Source organism: Dipodomys spectabilis, unplaced genomic scaffold (genome assembly GCF_019054845.1).
Source record: "Dipodomys spectabilis isolate Male_0828 unplaced genomic scaffold, ASM1905484v1 ptg000288l, whole genome shotgun sequence".
Lineage (NCBI taxonomy): Eukaryota > Metazoa > Chordata > Mammalia > Rodentia > Heteromyidae > Dipodomys > Dipodomys spectabilis.
In genome coordinates, this window is record NW_024870965.1 from 7,104,500 (window position 1) to 7,111,126 (window position 6,627).

Genomic DNA, 6,627 nt, shown 5'->3' on the forward strand with positions numbered 1-6,627 from the left:
TTCTAGAGGTGGACGATGGTAGCTACACAGATGTGAATACATTGAGTTCTCTGAGCGGTATTCTCAACAAGCGGCTCCAGTGGTGAGCTCCCTTTACACTGACTGAACCACAATTAAAAATACTGAAAATGTTTGGAACAAAGGATGAAAGGAGGGAAGGAAAGAGGGAGGGGGGGTGCATACCCTCATGGATGAAGCACGCCAGTGAGCTGCAGGTCCTCGCTCACGTTGAGCAAGTGAGGGAGGGCCTTCACCATCTGCTGCTCCTGGGGGAGGCCGGGGCACCCGTGTCAACCCCCTGGGAAGGGGAGCCAGCGGCCCAGGGCAGGCCGGAGCACCATGCAGCCGCTCTGCGCCGTCCCTCTCACCTTGACTTCTGCCCCCGCTGCCTCGGGGGCCCAGGGCCCTGGACGGTCCCCCCAGTCCTCCCCGGCTGCCTCCCCACTGCCCGCATCCTCCCTGCTCCCCTGCATGCCACCCTTCAGCTCTGGCACGGACTGGAGAGGGACTGAGACCGTAATGAACAGGAGGCCTGTGGTCCTTCCCGACGGGGCGGAGGCGGCCTCGCCTCCAGAGCACTCAGCCAGCTCACCTGGGCCTCAGCCGCGTGCTGCCACTCCTGCGCACCTGCTCCAGCAGCTCAGTCCACTCGCCAGGCCAGGAGCCAGGCCAGCTGGCCTGCGGGTGGGGAAGGCCCGTGTGCTGAGCACGCTGCAGGAGCCCCACCCCCACCCCCCACAGCCTCCAGGCAGAGCTGAGCCGAGCCTCCGTGGAGGACAATACGGTAAGTCCCTTGGTGGCCAGGTGGCCATGGCTGGTCCAAGTATTGGAACTGGGGAGCCCCGGGGTCTCATGGGGTCCGGGCTGTGTCTGGTGGGTGAGGCCTGTGTGGCTGTTTGGTGTCCGTCTGGGCCACCAGGCCAGGGACTCAGAGAATCAAAGTCGTCTCACGATGTGTGTTTTGTGTTTGTGCCACGAGAACAAGGTGCTGTGTCCACCCACGCCCAGCACTGTAGGTTTGCTGTGAGACTTGTGACAACCCCGCCATGCGTGGAGCTGCCTCGCCTACGGCGGGTTGTTTTGTTTGGTGCTGGCCTCCATGAGTGTCCGGTCTGAGAGGTGTGGGGGAGGGGCCACTGTCACTAACAAGGCCCCTTGGGAGGAAGGAAAGCCAAAGCCTGCATTCCTTGCGCCAAACACAAGGTTTGGGACCCTGTTGCTGCCATTGCTAGCTGTGAATGCCTCGACGAGGATGATGTCAGCTGCTTTCTATTAACCTTCATTAGCCACTGAATTTCACATCATTCACAGGCTTCTGAACTGAAACAGGCCGCAGCATGTCTGGAGCCCAGCTTCCAGATGCCCTGTGTGCATGCAGCACGGCTGAGCGCTCAGCGCCCAAGCCAGAGGGCAGGCCGCTCACTGGGCAGCAGCCTTTCCTTCCCAAATTGAGAAGGAAAATAGTCCAGGCACCAAGATGGTAACGGCAGGGTGTGGTGGCCTGAGGCCAGAACAGAACAGAAATAAAAGGCAGCACCTGTTCCTAAAGCTGCAGGGGCGTGCACTCATCTCAGTTTCTCTTCTAAGTGTTTTGTTGCTGGGCATTGGTGGTTTACACCTGTACTCTCAACTACTCAGGAAACTGAGATCTGAAGACCATGGTTCAAAGCCAGTCCAGACAGGAAAATCCACGGGATTCTTATCTCCAGTTAACCAGAAAAAAAAAAAAGAAAAGAAAAAAAGCTGGAAATAGAGCTGGGGCTCAAATGGTAAAATGGCAGCTTTGAGCAGGAAAAGCCGAGGGACCCTGGTCTTGGCACATAAACAAATAGTTTGGTTCAAGGCCGAGCCTACAGCCCCTTAACCAAGCTCTGGGGCCCCTCCCAGCCCGCCCTCCAGCAGCGCCCCACCTGCCCGCCTCCTCGCCCAGGTGTGGCTGGGGGTCACCGCCTGCCCCGCCCGAGCTTCCACAGCCAAACTGCAGTTGCTCCGTCTCCGTCCTCGACTCTCTGGCTGGTGTCCAGGTGTTGAGCACAGCCTTGTTCAGACCCTTTTAGCCCTTCCGAGAGGGGAAGGGAGGCAGCGCGAACGGGTCAGGCCCTCGGCCGCGGTGCTCTGCCAGACCCGGGCGTCCACGGGCCGCAGGGCTGGTGTGTGCTGCTGGGCTCGGCCCCGCGGGCCCCAGCCCTCTTCCAACCTGGCTCTGTCCAATGCCTTCTCCTCTGATTTTTCTTTTTCCTTTCTCTCTGGTCTCCAACACCACCCTGCCCCCAACTTCCAGCCTAGACACCACCCCATCGGGCGGAAGTGAGCGGGGAACACCGAGGCCCGTGAACACCGCGTGTAGCTCTCTGCGTATCTTAGGATGGATAAGGATCCTTCATAGCAGATGTCCGCTGGGCTGATGGCTGTAATCTGTGGAAACACCCGTGTGATTCCGGTTTTCCCGGCATTTATGGTCAAAGCTATCCAACCAACATAACATTCTGTCTGTGCAACTCGGAAAAGCAGTCTTGGAGAAAATCAATGCCCAAGCTCATGCCAGTCACAGCTGGCTGGGGACTAGAACCCAACCCTGGCCGCAGAGACCCGCAGCTATTGCAAATCTGGCTGTTGACTTTGGATTGTTCTAGAATTGAGGAAACATTCCCCCGTTTGCCGGAAGGCTGAAGTCGCTGCATGCAGAGCGAGTTGAGAGTCCGTGTGGTGGTTTAACTTCGCGGACGGCCGCACCCGCGGGGCCGCACTGCGCCGCCGGCCCGGACCGAGTGGCCCCGGCCCCGCCTGACGCGTGGTTCTCAGCCCGGCCGGCTGCGTGCGCGCCCTGCGGGAGCCATGCCCGAGCGCCACGGAAAGCAGACCAGGAAGCCGGAAAGGCAAAGAGCACCGAGTGCAAAGCCCGCCGAGCCGCCCGGGCCGCTGTCCACCCCACGCCAGCCCGCGGCGCGCACCTGGCGCAGGTCAGGGAGGGTCCGAGAGGCTGGGGCAGCGCCCCAGCAAACGCCCGGCACCCCGGCCTGAGCCTCCTCTCCAGTTAGCAGCCAGGCCGGAGCGCCCGCCGCAGCAGGCCCGGGCCGAACCTCAGCACTGGCGCAGGAAAAGGAGCCAGTGTGGGCCAAGGCTGGCGAGGCGCGACAGCGCCGCGGGAAAGACCGGTAAACCGTACAGAAGCTCGAGTTAGGTCAGGCCGCGGTACGTCAGGACCCCTTACGTCAGGCCCCGGTACGTCAGGACCCGGTGCGTCAGGCCGCGGTACGTCAGGACCCGGTGCGTCAGGCCGCGGTACGTCAGGCCGCGGTACGTCAGGACACGGTACGTCAGGACGCTGAACGTCAGGCCGCGGTAAGTCAGGACGCTGAACATCGGGACCCAGTACATCAGGATGCAGCACATCAGGACCCAGTACGTCAGGCCGTGGCACAGAAGGACCCGTTACGTCATGCCGAGGCACGTCAGGCTGTGGCACGTCAGGACCCGTTACGTCAGGCCACAGCTCGTCTTGCTGCAGCACGTCAGGGCCGCGGCACGTCAGGACCCCTCACGTCAGGCCGCGGCACATCAGGACCCCCCCCTCACGTCAGGCCGCGGCACGTCAGGACCCCTCACGTCAGGCCGTGGCACGTCAGGACCCCTCACGTCAGGCCGTGGCACGTCAGGACCCCTCACGTCAGGCCGTGGCACGTCAGGACCCCTCACGTCAGGCCGCGGCACGTCAGGACCTGTTACGTCAGGCCACAGCTCGTCTTGCTGCAGCACGTCAGGCCGCGGCACGTCAGGCCCCCTTACGTCAGGCCGCGGCACGTCAGGACCCCCCTCAGGTCAGGCCGCAGCACGTCAGGACCCGGTAGGTCGGGACGTTCACGTCAGAGCAGCTCAGGCGCCGTGCTCTGGCGTGGGAGAACCATCCTCGTCAGAGCAGGGACCACGGGACCGCGTGTGCGTGCGTGTGCGTGCGTGTGCGTGCGTGTGCGTGCTTGTGCGCTGCGTCGTGGGCGCCATTTACCAGCGTGGTGCCTGCCGCCCAGAGCCGACCGCAGCAGCTTGTCAGGACGGGCGCTCGGCAGGGGATGTGCCAGACCTTCTTCCCCGGGGCTGCATCGGCCAGCGCGTGGGGGGAGACGCGGTCACGGGGGGCCGGGGCGCTGGGGGAGACGCGGTCACGGGGGGCGCTGGGGGAGACGCGGTCACGGGGGGCGCTGGGGGAGACGCGGTCACGGGCCGGGGCGCTGGGGGAGACGCGGTCACGGGGGGCCGGGGCGCTGGGGGAGACGCGGTCACGGGCCGGGGCGCTGGGGGAGACGCGGTCACGGGCCGGGGCGCTGGGGGAGACGCGGTCACGGGGGGCCGGGGCGCTGGGGGAGACGCGGTCACGGGGGGCGCTGGGGGAGACGCGGTCACGGGCCGGGGCGCTGGGGGGAGACGCGGTCACGGGGGGCGCTGGGGGGAGACGCGGTCACGGGGGGCGCTGGGGGAGACGCGGTCACGGGGGGCGCTGGGGGAGACGCGGTCACGGGCCGGGGCGCTGGGGGAGACGCGGTCACGGGGGGCGCTGGGGGAGACGCGGTCACGGGGGGCCGGGGCGCTGGGGGAGACGCGGTCACGGGGGGCGCTGGGGGAGACGCGGTCACGGGGGGCGCTGGGGGAGACGCGGTCACGGGGGGCGCTGGGGGAGACGCGGTCACGGGGGGCGCTGGGGGAGACGCGGTCACGGGCCGGGGCGCTGGGGGAGACGAGGTCACGGGCCGGGGCGCTGGGGGAGACGCGGTCACGGGGGGCGCTGGGGGAGACGCGGTCACGGGGGGCGCTGGGGGGAGACGCGGTCACGGGGGGCGCTGGGGGAGACGCGGTCACGGGGGGCCGGGGCGCTGGGGGAGACGCGGTCACGGGGGGCCGGGGCGCTGGGGGAGACGCGGTCACGGGGGGCGCTGGGGGAGACGCGGTCACGGGGGGCCGGGGCGCTGGGGGAGACGCGGTCACGGGGGGCGCTGGGGGAGACGCGGTCACGGGGGGCGCTGGGGGAGACGCGGTCACGGGGGGCGCTGGGGGAGACGCGGTCACGGGGGGCGCTGGGGGAGACGCGGTCACGGGGGGCCGGGGCGCTGGGGGAGACGCGGTCACGGGCCGGGGGCGCTGGGGGGAGACGCGGTCACGGGCCGGGGCGCTGGGGGAGACGCGGTCACGGGGGGCGCTGGGGGGAGACGCGGTCACGGGGGGCGCTGGGGGGAGACGCGGTCACGGGGGGCGCTGGGGGAGACGCGGTCACGGGGGGCGCTGGGGGAGACGCGGTCACGGGGGGCGCTGGGGGAGACGCGGTCACGGGGGGCGCTGGGGGAGACGCGGTCACGGGCCGGGGCGCTGGGGGAGACGAGGTCACGGGCCGGGGCGCTGGGGGAGACGCGGTCACGGGGGGCGCTGGGGGAGACGCGGTCACGGGGGGCGCTGGGGGAGACGCGGTCACGGGGGGCGCTGGGGGAGACGCGGTCACGGGGGGCCGGGGCGCTGGGGGAGACGCGGTCACGGGCCGGGGGCGCTGGGGGGAGACGCGGTCACGGGCCGGGGCGCTGGGGGAGACGCGGTCACGGGGGGCGCTGGGGGGAGACGCGGTCACGGGGGGCGCTGGGGGGAGACGCGGTCACGGGGGGCGCTGGGGGAGACGCGGTCACGGGGGGCGCTGGGGGAGACGCGGTCACGGGGGGCGCTGGGGGGAGACGCGGTCACGGGGGGCGCTGGGGGAGACGCGGTCACGGGGGGCCGGGGCGCTGGGGGAGACGCGGTCACGGGGGGCCGGGGCGCTGGGGGAGACGCGGTCACGGGGGGCGCTGGGGGAGACGCGGTCACGGGGGGCCGGGGCGCTGGGGGAGACGCGGTCACGGGGGGCGCTGGGGGAGACGCGGTCACGGGGGGCGCTGGGGGAGACGCGGTCACGGGGGGCGCTGGGGGAGACGCGGTCACGGGGGGCGCTGGGGGAGACGCGGTCACGGGGGGCCGGGGCGCTGGGGGAGACGCGGTCACGGGCCGGGGGCGCTGGGGGGAGACGCGGTCACGGGCCGGGGCGCTGGGGGAGACGCGGTCACGGGGGGCGCTGGGGGGAGACGCGGTCACGGGGGGCGCTGGGGGAGACGCGGTCACGGGGGGCCGGGGCGCTGGGGGAGACGCGGTCACGGGGGGCCGGGGCGCTGGGGGAGACGCGGTCACGGGCCGGGGCGCTGGGGGAGACGCGGTCACGGGGGGCGCTGGGGGAGACGCGGTCACGGGCCGGGGCGCTGGGGGAGACGCGGTCACGGGGGGCGCTGGGGGGAGACGCGGTCACGGGGGGCCGGGGCGCTGGGGGAGACGCGGTCACGGGCCGGGGCGCTGGGGGAGACGCGGTCACGGGGGGCCGGGGCGCTGGGGGAGACGCGGTCACGGGCCCGTCCCAGGCGCGGGCCTGTCCCGTCCCTTCGCGTCCCGTCCCCTCCCCCGCCCTCCCCAGGGGCCGGCCCCGCCCCCCGGAACCCCACCATTCCAGTTCAGTCTCCACTCAGGTGTGTGGTGCCTGAGGGTTTGGCAGCGCTGGCCGGGCTCTGCTCAAGCCTGCAGCCCCACCTTCCCAGGAGGCCGAGGCCCGGGGATCGGGACGGGAACCAG